At 42.7% G+C, this 13,771-nt stretch overlaps 1 long non-coding RNA gene across 1 annotated transcript in view; it reads right to left on the minus strand.

Annotated features, from left to right (window-relative positions):
* The window catches only part of LOC149450029 (uncharacterized), a 30,870-nt gene extending 17,818 nt beyond the window's left edge, over positions 1 to 13,052 (minus strand). The window contains exons 1-2 of the long non-coding RNA XR_016315315.1: positions 12,980 to 13,052; positions 12,761 to 12,857 (exon numbers count right to left, since the gene is read on the minus strand). This is a non-coding gene — a long non-coding RNA (uncharacterized LOC149450029). The remainder of the gene's footprint in view (positions 1 to 12,760; positions 12,858 to 12,979) is intronic.
* Positions 13,053 to 13,771: the final 719 nt, after the last annotated feature.

Raw genomic sequence — 13,771 nt, forward strand, 5'->3', positions numbered from 1 at the left:
TGACCTCTCTGCGGCCTTTGACACAGTCGACCACCCCCTCCTCCTCAAAAAACTACACTCCCTCGGCCTCAGAGATTCTGCTCTCTCCTGGCTCTCATCCTACCTGTCACAACGCTCTTTCAGCGTTACCTATAATGCCACCACCTCCCTCTCACTCCCCCTCTCTGTTGGGGTCCCTCAAGGCTCTGTCCTTGGGCCCCTTCTCTTCTCCATCTACACCTCCTCCCTTGGCCGACTCATACACTCTCACGGCTTCAACTACCACCTCTATGCCGACGACACACAAATCTATCTCTCAACCCCCCACCTCACCCCCTCGGTCTCCGCCCGAATCACACACCTGTTGAGCGACATATCAGACTGGATGTCGCTCCACTTCCTTAAACTGAACCTCTCCAAAACCGAGTTTCTTGTCTTCCCTCCAGCCCGGACACCACCCCCCATTGACTTCTCCATCATGTCCAACAACGCCACCATCAAACCCGCCCCGCAGGCCAGAGTACTTGGTGTTATTTTGGACTCCAACCTATCCTTCCAGCCCCAAGTCCACTCTTTAACAAACTCGTGCAGACTCCACCTCCGCAACATCGCCAAAATCCGCACGTTCCTAACTCCAGAAACCACTAAACAGCTCATCCACTCCCTCATCATATCGCGACTCGACTACTGCAACTCCCTCCTCACTGGCCTGCCTCGCCGCTGGCTATCCCCGCTTCAGTCCATCCTGAATACGGCTGCCAGACTCATTCACCTTTCCAACCGCTCCGTTTCCGCCACCCCCCTCTGCCAATCCCTCCACTGGCTTCCGATTGCGCAACGGATCAAATTCAAAATCCTAACGCTGACGTACAAAGCTGTCCACCATACTGCCCCGAACTACATCACTGACCTAATATCCAAGTACCGCCCAGCACGCACACTCCGCTCCTCACAAGACCTCCTTCTCTCTAGTTCCCTGGTCTCCTCCTCCCATGCCCGCCTCCAGGACTTCTCCAGGGTGTCACCCATCCTCTGGAACTCCCTGCCCCAACCCATCAGATTATCACCTACTCTCCTCTCCTTTAGGCGCACCCTGAAAACCCATCTCTTCAGGGAAGCCTACCCCGCCCCCTGCTAACTTGCCGACCTCCTCCACTCTTCCTACCACTCCATCCCCCACAGCTATCTCCTCCTGTGCCACCATCCCCTCCCTCCTAGATTGTAAGCTTGAAAGAGCAGGGCCCTCGATCCCCTCATGTTTTGCATTGTATTGGTATTGTTCTGTCACATGTTCTGTCCCCCTTTGTAATGTACAGCGCTGAGCGAACTATTGGCGCTTTATAAATACTGTATAATATAATAATAATATGGGCACCCTGATTGGTCTGCGGCTATACGGACCCACATACAATAAACTGTGATAGACTGTGTGTTCTGACACAATTCTATTGGATCAGACTACATGGGCCAGCTTTTGCTCCCTACAAGCATCAGTGAGTCTTGGGAGCCCATGACCCTGTAACCCAGGTGATCTTTGGCAAACTTCAGGTGCGCAGCAATGTTTTTATGGAGAGCAGTGGATTCCTCCATGGTGTTCTGCCATGCACACATTGCCTGTTCAAAGACGTGTGTATGGTAGACTCATGAACAGAGATGTTTGCCACTTCTAGTGATGTCCTCAAGCCTTTAGCTAGTAATGGCAGGTTCATTCTCTGTGTTGTGCCTTGAGAGTCATCTTGGCTCAGCGCCCACTTCTCGGTAGAGTAGCCACAGTACTAAAATGTCTCCATTTATGGAAACTTTGTCTAACTGTTGACTGATGGATGCCTACACACTTTGAGATTGCTGTGTATCCCTTCCCAGCCTTATGCAGATCAACGACTCTTGATCATATGTCTTCAGAGAGCTCCTTTTTGGTGGACATGGTAAATCAGCTGATGCTTCTTATTAACAGCAATCTTAAAATGTTTGAGTGTGTTTTATCAATCAAAATAGCTCTAAACCAAACTTCGAAAATCATTTTATTAATTGGACTCCAGATGTGAAACTACTGACTCCGATTAGCTTTCGATGAAGTAATTGGTCTGTGGGTTCACTTACTTTTTCCTCCAGCACTGTGGATATTTAATAGGTGTGTTCAATAAAGATCTAGAAATTAGAATTGTTTGTGTGTTATCAGCTTAAAACAGAGCTCCACCCAAAAGGGGAAGTTCCGCTTTAAACCTTCGTCCCCTGCTTTCCATTAACGATTGGTACCTTTGGAGAGCAGGTGCCTGAATCTGACAGGTACCTGCTCCCACTTCCGCTGCGATCGCCTAAGGCGATCGGAAGTTGTCCTCCCCCTCCCCGCCCTGTAGTTTTCAGGGACACTTGAAGACTATGGGGCCATTCACAAAGCTCAGCGCTTCTTGCGCATGCAAAGTGGGCACCCAGCTGTGAAGCCGAAAGCTGTCACAGCCGGGTGCCCACACTGAAGATAGAGAAGATGGGGAGAGAAGACAGCTGGTAAAACCAGCAGTGGTGAGGACACTGCTAGACCAAGGGACAGGCAAATGTCTGTATTTAAAAGTCAGCAGCAGGGGCGGACTGACCATTTGGAAACTCGGGCACTACCCGAGGGCCCGGGGTCCGTAGGGGGCCCCATGAGATGCCTCTGGTACTTTTTACATAGGCTTTTTTGGGCAAGGACACAGGGGCCCCATGATCCCCTATTGCCCGGGGGCCCCATGAGTTGTCAGTCCGCCCCTGGTCAGCAGCTACAGTTTTTGTAGCTGCTAACTTTTATTTTTTTTTTTTTATTCAACTGGAACTCCTCTTTAAGCACATTGTATATTGTTGTGACTTAGATCAGATCACATTTTATGCAAATTACTGCAGAAAAAAAGTTAATTCCAAGGGGTTCCCATACTTTTTCTTCTCACTGTAGATAATATTTGTTTTAGTTTTAGTTGTTTTTTTATTTTCTTGCTTTCTTTTCTCCACAATTACTTAGTGATATATTCATCATTGTTTGAGACATTATATACTGTAATTGTAGCAGAAGTAAAAAGATCAATATGTGTTGAGGGTGAAAAGATTACAATAAGGACAAACACCCAAGTGATATTTCTAAGGGCTCATGTACAGGAGCAGCTGCTAAACTCGAGTTTAGGAGCTTTTGGCACTTTATTGCCAAAGCTCCTAAACTCAACTCCAAAAAAGCCTGTGTGTCCATGTACACGTAGGCTTTTAGCAGAGTTTAGCAGCTGCCGCGGTTAGGTGAGGTTAAACCTCCCTCTCCTGAGCGCAGAAGAATCACGTTCAGCATAGGAATGTTTTGACTGCCGACCTCGGGAAAACACAAAACGAGGCAACCGCGGTACCGCAATTTTGCCGTGATTTGCGTTTTCCCGCGGTCAGCAGTCAGGGTAGGCTCATGTACATGGAGCCTAACTGACCCTAAACTCTGCTGCTGATAAACTTTGATAAAAGTCTATGTGTACATGGACACTAAAACGTGATCTGTCGCAAGGAAATAAAAAGCCTCAAAACATGTATTATAAATATATAAATATTTATACATTGATATTATTATTATTATTATTATTATTATTAATAATAATATAACACAAATGCTCAGTGATACTTATTTGACTGTTCTAACATTTACACAAATAAAGATACCTCCTAGTGGCCACACTGTGAAACTGCAGGAAAATATTTTAAAGAAACTGTATTGAAAGAGTATAGGCGCTGCCACTGCTGACTCCTATTTCTGCAAAATGCTAGTTTCCTGGTTGTAATAAAAGTGTTCTGACTCTCCTGATCTACTTTTTTGTGCGGAGTCAGTGGCAGCCTACATAGCCCTCACTACAGGTTCCCTTTATTTCTTACTCATCCCTATGGGTAATTAAGTAATGTTGTGGTCATTTTAAGCACACTTGTTAAAGTGGGTATTTGAGGATTTTTGGGGATCAAATTTTAATGAGATAGCTTATCATGGGCAGCACAGTGGCTAAATGGTTAGCACTTCTGCCTGGCAGTACTAGGGTCGTTGGTTCAAATCCCAGCCATGGCACTACCTGCCTGGAGTTTGCATGTTCTTCCTGTGCCTGCGTAGGTTTCATCCGGGTACTCCGGTTTCCTCCCACACTCCAAAGACATGCTGATAGGTTAATTGGATCCTGTCTAAATTGGCCCTAGTATGTGTATGTATGAATGTGAGTTAGGGACCTTAGATTGTACGCCCCCTTGACGGTTGGGGACTGATATGAATATACAATATACAGTATATGTAAAGCGCTGCGTAAATTGACGGCTCTATACAAGTACCTGAAATAAATAAATATCATACCACATTGTTTATTATTCATCTGTTCAGGGTTTGCACAATAAGGGTGGTCATTTATAATATTTGTATTTTGGTTTATGGGAATGCTGCAATATCTGAGCAATACAGGTAAAAAGCAATGTTACAGGAGAGGACATTGACAGTCTGCATGATATAAGTCCCACTTTATAGAAAGGAGTGGGTAGCCCCCCCCCCCATTCCCAATCCCACCATTCATATCCTATAAGATGGAAGGAATTATTGCTAATGAAGTAACTGACAGCAATAAAAACCAGACAGATATTCAAAACCCGTTTCTACTTCATTCAAAACTAAATTAGATGCACATATATACCCGACTTGTGAAATTATAAATAGAAAAATCTGTTCTTGTATGCACTGAAAATATTGTTTAATCACTGACATCATTTCCATTGATATAATACTGTGATCTTGATCAATTGTGTGGATGTTTCTTTTACAGTGACTTAATAAAATTCAAATAAATTACCTTTTTCATTTTAGCAGCAGTCTTTTAAATAAGCTTTTAAATTAAACAAAATATTAGTATGATACCACTGCATGCTTAACCACTTGCCCTCCAGAGGATTTACCCCCCTTCTTGACCAGGCCATTTTTTGCGATACGGCGCTGCATTACTTAAACTGACAATTGCACGGTCATGCAACACTGCACCTACATGAAATTTACATCCTTTTTTTTCCACGAATAGAGCTTTCTTTTGGTGGTATTTGATCACCTGTGCATTTTTTATTTTTTGTGCTATAAACAAAAAAAGACCGACCGATTTTGAAAAAAAAACCAATATTTTTGACTTTTTGCTTTTAAACATATCCAGTAAAAAAATTTTAAAAAATCAAATTTCGTTATAAATTTAGGCCAAAATGTATTCTGGCTTTGGTAAAAAAAAATCCCAATACGTGTAAATTAATTGGTTTACGTGAACATCATAGCATCTACAAATGGCGTTATATATATACTGAGATTTTTTTTTTTATACTAGTAATGGTGGCAATCAGCGACTTATAGCGGGACTGCGGCGAGCATTCTGACACTGGGAGGAACTGACTAACTGCCACTGACATTCCCAGTGACACTAATACAGTGATTGGTGCTAATACAAAGCACTGACACTGTACTAATGGCACTGAGCAGGAAGGGGTTGACATCTGGAACGATCAAAGGGTTAATTGTGTGCTATGTGTGTTTCACTGTGTAAGCACATTTCTTTCTATGCAGAGCCATACAAAGCAGTGTGCTGGAGCTGACGGGAGAGATCTGTATTGTTTCCATACAGACCTCTCCCCCGTCAGAGATACTCAACAATTGTTGTGCACCAGCGGGGAATCACCGGTCAGGACCCGGTGACCGACAGCTGAAGCCGCCAATGGCAGAGTGGGTAGCGCCCCCCTACCCGGAAATGCAAAATCACATACATATATATATATACGTGATTTTGCGCAGCCCTCCTACCCTGTAGCAGTATTTCTGCTATAGGTTGGCGGACAAGCGGTTAAAATACACAGAAACCCCAGTGGTGTGTGTTTTCTTTTGTGTCTTTACATAATTTACACAGCACCTTCACTGTGCTATGTCAAATTTAGCGACAGCTTGAAACTCAAAAACAAAATTAAGTGTTATGTGTACACAGACAGTTACCAGATCACTTTTATCTTAGTCAAAAGGCTGCTTTGAAATATGTTGCTTTAGTATCATACAGTCTCCTTACACTGGAGTCGGCAACAGGTTGATTGTGACCCCACCATGCCGCCATCTCCTGTCCCTGCCACCTCTCAGACCTCAGATTACAGCGTCAATAGACATTGCAGAGGAAAAGGAACTCCTAGGCTCCTCCTTGACATGTCATAAGACACAGTCGAAGGAAATTCTGGAGAGTGAATTTTACAGAGCCAAGGGGAAATTTGTGCTGTGAACATTTTTAGCTTCAGATGGGGTAGACATTTGTACTGGAAGGGGGTATTCTTGCTTATAGGAGGAAGATGTGTGTTAGATACTACTGACCCTTGAACTCTTCGTTACATACTACTGAAGTATTAACTCTACATTATTTACTACTGTCCTCTGCACTACATACTACTGACCTCTGAACTCTGCTTTATATATTGCATTGCATACCCCTGCACTCAGTGTTACTACCTCTGACCCATGTTGCATACCATTGACCTCTGCACTACTTATTACTGACCTCTGAACTCTGCATTACATACTACTGACTCCTGGACTCTGCATTACTTACTCCTGATCCCTGCACTATGTTTTACATACTTCTGAACTCTGCACTCTGCATTACTCATAACTCTTAACAGTCTCAAATTGTGGATTACTGTCTCGCAATTTCAGTTGAAGTTTGCAGTCCCATGTTCAGAGATTTTGTCCTGCACCACCTTGCTTTGCTGTCTCTTTAATCATGGCAGTATGTCCATGCTGTCTAGGCTCTGCCCACTGCACTAGGTTATAATTGTGCACAGTAGATTTGTGTGTTACAGAGCAAGTAGAACATTTGTGCCGTGGACATTTTTATTTTTGGATAGGGTAGATATTTGTCCTGGAAGGGCGTATTCTTAATTATGACTCAGACCTCAGATTAGAGCGTCAAAAGACATTGCAGAGGCGAAGGAACTCTTAGGCTCCTCCTTGGCTCTGACATGTCATATGACACAGTTGAAGGAAAATTTGGGTTGACCTCCTTCACTTGGCCAAATGGCACTGCATCTTCTGAAAACTGGAGAGTCAATTTTACAGAGCCAGTGGGAAATTTGTGCTGTGGACATTTTTAGCTTCCAGATGGGGTAGACATTTGTACTGGAAGGGGGTACTCTTGCTTATGGGAGGAAGATGTGTCTTAGTTACGTCTGAACTCTGTAAGGTGTCCTAGATACTACTGACCCTTGCACTCTGTATTACATACTACTGAACTATGAACTCTACATTACTTGCTACTGACTCCTGCACGATGCGTTACTTACTACTGACCCCTGCACTATGTGTTACTTACTACTGACCCCTGCACTATATGTTACTTACTACGGACCCCTGCACTATGCATTACATACTACTGATCTCTGAACTCTACATTACTTACTACTCACCCCACCATGCTGCTTTACTTACTCCTGACCCCTGCACTATGTTTTACATACTACTGAACTCTGCACTCTGCATTACTCATACCTCTTATCAGTTCCAAATTGTGCATTACTGTCTCGCAATTTTAGTTGAAGCTTGCGGTCCCATTTTCAGAGATTTTGTCCCACATCACCCCGCTTTGCTGTCTCTTTAATCATGGCAGCATGTCCCTGCTGTCTAGGCTCTGCTAACTGCACTAGGTTATGAGCGCGCGCCCAGTAGAGTTGTGTGCGTTACAACTTGAAGGTGTCCTGCTGTTTCAGGCTTCAAGGATAGGAAATTGAAGTACAGTGAACCAGCCAAAGGGAAGGTAGCACAGCAGAGCCAAAGTTGGGGAAACTGGCCAGCAGCAGCATTTACCACATCCACAAACTATGGGACACAGTCTAGACACAATCCTGAGAAATTATGGTTTGATTTGACTTCATGAATACAAGTCATGTACTTATACTTATGATGTAAAATTGGAAACATTATGACTTTTTTTACTCAGTTTATGTAATAAAATGCCATGTAAAGTTGATTCAATTAATCCAGTATTGTGAGTCGACTATATTCCTACCAGTAAAGAATATACTGGGAAAAGAAAATCACTATGTAGCACACACCACTGTAGACAGGCAGGAGAGGTGATAGTGCATTGTTTAATTGCATTAATACTTTTGTTGTGCTATATTTAGATATATTTCTGAATCCTGGCTCTGTCATTCACTCACCAACTGTCAGTGGCATAGTGCCAAGGTTCAGGAATATCTAAATATAGTACAACAAAAGTAGTTAAGTATTTAGTATTAATAGCTTTAGTACTATCACCCAGAGCACTGTAATTATGGAATATTTTTGGGTAAAAGGATTGCAGACTGTATACAGTGTATACATTATGTAGGCTCAGATTCTATTTAGCAGTGATCCTTTAAGCTAAGCCCTATATTTAGTGCTATTTAGCCACGCCCATTTTTTGACACAGCACACATTGCATGTCTCCTAAAGTGTCCCTCCAAAGTTGGGAAGTACAGCATTTCTTAACCTAGATGCCTAAACTCTGCATTACATGCTATTGACCTTTGAACTCTGCATTACTTACTTCTGCACTCTTCGTTATACTACTGATCTCTGCATTCTATATTACTCCTGAAACCTGCACTCTGCACTACTACTGACCTCTGAACTCTGCATGACTTACTTCTGAGCCCTGCACTCTTTGTTATACTACTGATCTCTGAATTCTATATTACTCCTGAAACCTGCACTCTGCACTATTACTGACCTCTGATCTCTACATTACTTAGTTATGACCCCTGCACTCTTCGTTATAATACTGATCTAAGAATTCTATAGTACTCCTGAAACCTGCACTTTGCACTACTACTGACCTCTGAACTCCACATTACTTACTTCTGACCCCTGCACTCTTCGTTATACTACTGATCTCTGAATTCTATATTACTCCTGAAACCTGCACTCTGCACTACTACTGACCTCTGAACTCTGCATTACTTACTTCTGATTCCTGCACTCTTCGTTATACTACTGATCTCTGAATTCTATATTACTCCTGAAACCTTCACTCTGCACTACTACTGACCTCTGAACTCCGCATTACTTACTTCTGACCCTGACCTCTGAACTCTGCATTACTTACTTCTGACCCCTGCACTCTTCATTATACTACTGATCTCTGAATTCTATATTACTCCTGAAACTTGCACTCTGCACTACTATTGCCTCTGAACTCCGCATTACTTACTTTTGACCCCTGCACTCTTCGTTATACTACTGATCTCTGAATTCTATATTACTCCTGAAACCTGCACTCTGCACTACTACTGACCTCTGAACTCTGCATTACTTACTTCTGACCCTGACCTCTGAACTCTGCATTACTTACTTCTGACCCCTGCACTCTTCATTATACTACTGATCTCTGAATTCTATATTACTCCTGAAACTTGCACTCTGCACTACTATTGCCTCTGAACTCCGCATTACTTACTTTTGACCCCTGCACTCTTCGTTATACTACTGATCTCTGAATTCTATATTACTCCTGAAACCTGCACTCTGCACTACTACTGACCTCTGAACTCTGCATTACTTACTTCTGACTCCTGCACTCTTCGTTATACTACTGATCTCTGAATTCTATATTACTCCTGAAACCTGCACTCTGCACTACTATTGCCTCTGAACTCCGCATTACTTACTTCTGACCCCTGCACTCTTCGTTATACTACTGATCTCTGAATTCTATATTACTCCTGAAACCTGCACTCTGCACTACTACTGACCTCTGAACTCTGCATTACTTACCTCTGATTCCTGCACTCTTCGTTATACTACTGATCTCCGAATTCTATATTACTCCTGAAACCTTCACTCTGCACTATACTGACCTCTGAACTCTGCATTACTTACTTCTGACCCTGACCTCTGAACTCTGCATTACTTACTTCTGACTCCTGCACTCTTCATTATACTACTGATCTCTGAATTCTATATTACTCCTGAAACCTGCACTCTTCACTACTACTGACCTCTGAACTCCACATTACTTACTTCTGACCCTGACCTGCAAACCTGCAAACTGCACTACTACTGTATGTGAGTATAACCCACGCAGAGGACTGATCAATTAGACTGGCTGCTGCTAGCAAAATCACAAATGTGTACTGGTGAACAAATGTGTGCGTGCAGACATAAACATTGCTGCGCTGCCTCTACCAGCATTCTCCCTTTAGGTTTGTGTTGTAAAAAAAAAAATCTCTCTACCACCTTCCCGCCCATCCTATTGCAGATTAAGGGCTGGGCGGGATACTCCTCGTTGTGACTGGGCGTAATATGATGTCCTGTCAAAACGAGCCGCTCATGCGGGCACGGGGCCATGCAGCGGCACAATCTGTCACCGGCTGTGTCCACGGGACACAGTCGATTACACATTACTACACCGGCCCGTTGCTAGTGTCATGTGACCACTGTGACCAATCACAGCAGATCACGTCAATTGTTTACAATGGATGGCTTCCTGTCATCACATACATTGTATACAATCATGTTGTTAGCTGTGATTGGTCAAAGCAGTCACACGATACAGACAAGGCCATTCACAGTCCATCTGTATCATGTGATCAGCTTTGCCAATCACAGCTAATCACAACAAGAGACTGAATTAATCAGTTTCCTTCAGTAACAATGATTGCAAACAGGGGCGGACTGACCATTTGGGAACTCGGGCACTGCCCAAGGGCCCAGGGTCAGTAGGGGGCCCCATGAGATGCCCCTGGTACCTTTCATAGGCTTTTTTGGGTGTGGTTTAAGTGTGGGCGAGGACACAGGGGCCCCATGAGTTGTCAGTCCACCCCTGATTACAAATATCAATGAAATACATTGGTATTAGCAATCATAATGTGTTAAAAAGACAAATCCTGATTGTCACGATTGCGGCGTCAGACCTCAGACCTTCTCACCAAACTCGTGACCGAAGGACTGGCCAATCGGAAATCGCGATGTGACGTGCGTAACACTGCCACACCCAGCTGCACCCTGCACAGCGATTTTCCAGCTAATGGACTACAATCTGTGCCTGCAGCCTGAACGCGCTTGTTACTGGGTCAGGTTAATCACACAATTAACCATTCACTGCCACCACCTCCTTTTTGGTACAGAGAAAGAGGAAACTCGGCTTCAGCTATGACACTATAATGGTCGATATAATCGTCTGTATAAAACGGTCATAACACAGGTCTTTTATACAGAGGGTTAAACAAACAGTAGCGTCTCTTTAAAGGCAGGGATTCATAAATTGCAATTAAAAGCTATAGAAACAGTTCAACACTTTCAGAAAGGAAGATTTATTACTAAAAGGTCAAACAGGGTGCAATAAAAATATTTACAGAAAAAAGATGCAACTAAGATATATATATATACACACACACAAAGAACCATAGCACAGCAAAGAGATATCAGAGAGAAAGGGAAGAGTTAAAGTACTTGCCAAAGTCCTGGGTCAGCAGATCCAAGTTGCAGAGCAGAAGCGGGATTTGATCTCCATATGTTACGATGGAAAGATAGGAGATGTCTTCAACTTACTTCTTTAGGCCTGCTAGCCTGTTTTTTAAAGTCCCCCAGCAGGGGGGTGGCTCTGAGTAACTGACCAATACTCTGTTTAGAGAGGGATTGGCAGGCGGAACCCAAAATTAGAACCAGCATCTTTCATAATTCATATTCTGGCCTATAACTTCCCAGCTGCACAAGCGACAATCTCTCCGCGGGTATTTTATTATGCTGATAAGTCTAAGGATCATGTAGATATGAATTATGAAATTGTACGTTACACGGTGTACGAGTTCTATGTTTTGGCTCCCCTGATGATCTGAGGTGGACGAGTGACCCATCAAAATGTTCCCCTGCGCATTGGCCATCCAACGAGGTGCCCAGTTTTTATGTAAGTCTTCCATATTTCAAGATAGGAAACATAGGGGAAAAACTGATTTTACCAGAAGTTATCTGATCAAAAATTTCAGGTTTTTTTTGTTTTATTTAGTAAAATGATTAAATACCACCAAAAGAAAAGTCTACTTGTGTGAAAAAAATGATACAAATTTCATATGGGTACAGTGTTGCATGACAGCGCAATTGTCATTCAAAGTGCGACAGCGCTGAAAGCTGAAAATTAGCCTGGGCAGGAAGAGGGTAAAAGTGCCCGGTATGGAAGTGGTTAAATATTCTAAACTAACTGATGCCAAATTTCTTTTGCCCCTCATAGAGTCAAGGATTCCATCCTAAGGTTTGAAATACTAGTCCACTGAGCAACCTGGGGGGTCCTTATCCCCTCCCAGGGGTAAGGGAGGGTTACACTAGCAATGTGGAATGATGATGGAAACTTTGCATATGACTTTTTTTCATTTTGCCTGGAGAGAGACCTCAAGTAGCACAAGGCTGATGATTCCCAGTGACTGCTGAGTTAGAAAGAAGACCCCCGTTCAGATTCTGTAGCAGGCTCTTTGGCTTTTTTGTTATACCTTTGACCCAGTGAACTGTAAAATACGGCATTTGACATGCATGAATTTAGTTTCGGGCTATCATTAATGCCAGATGTAGCAAAAGTCTACAGTTGCTAATGGCTTGCTTCACTTGGTGCAAAGACTTCAACAAACAAGTGCAAGTGTCCATATTCTGTACAGTGTATGTAGTAAATATGGGCAATCTAAAAAAAAATGACCATTTTTGCACCATCATTTATTGGTCTCTAGGAAGATCTCATACTTATAGCAATTGTGCTAACACAACATATGTATTTTCACTTACCCTGAGTATCCTCTCTGTACTGACACATGAACTTCTGAGGCCATAATCGCCTGGAACGGAACGGCAGTAAAGCAGAATTCCATCTGTCTAGCTCATACTTAAAGAGAAACTGGCATTAATAAGTCATAATAGGTTATAATGTTAATGTGAACCATTTGCATTAATTCAATTGTCAATAGATTTATAACTGCACAGAATATTTACTACAAATATATTTACCTTTCTACAGGACAAGGAACTGTGTGACAGTCCTGGCACTCTTCAGATTCACACTCCTGTCTGTCGAAGTGATATGATACAGTGTCTACTGGGCAATGAATGCAGCATAACCAGTTGTTCACCTCCTCTTCTGTGCATTTAGGTGTCCGTTTATGAAACAGAGATCAGCGACGATCCTGAGCATCGTTGCTGATCTCTGTACATTAGTGGTTTATGAAACAGAGATGATGTTCTCCGCTGATCATCTCAGCACACAGAGAATCTGTCATTGACAGAAACGGCCAGTGTATCCCATATGGAAGAAAAATATATTTGAAATATATTTTTAAAATATTCTTTGCAAATATATTGATATATATTTGAAATACTACAATTTTGTCCATATTCAATATATTTCAAAATATATTTCAATAAATAAAAAAAATATATAAAGATATATATATATATATATATATATATATATATATATATAGACTGTATGTTGAAATGCGTTTTAATTACAAAATATATGAAAAATATTTTTAAAAATACATTTCAAATATATTGTATGTCTTTAACCGCTTGCCGCTCTGCCACTGTATATATACGTGTGCAGGGCGGCACTGGGGCGCAAAACCACATTTTAAAACGGGTTCCGCGCTCCCGACGTTTCCGCCGGCAGGGGGCGCGCGCGTGCTCCCACCGACCCGCGGGTGACACCATTTGATCCCGGAGGGATCAATCATTAGATTTCAGCCAGTGATGTCTGGCTGAAATCAGATGATCGGTCCCTGTCCTATCCTGTCCTGTGTT

Source organism: Staurois parvus, unplaced genomic scaffold (assembly GCF_062004578.1).
Source record: "Staurois parvus isolate SC_StPar_1 unplaced genomic scaffold, SC_StPar_1.0 ptg000586l, whole genome shotgun sequence".
NCBI classification, from domain to species: Eukaryota; Metazoa; Chordata; class Amphibia; order Anura; family Ranidae; genus Staurois; species Staurois parvus.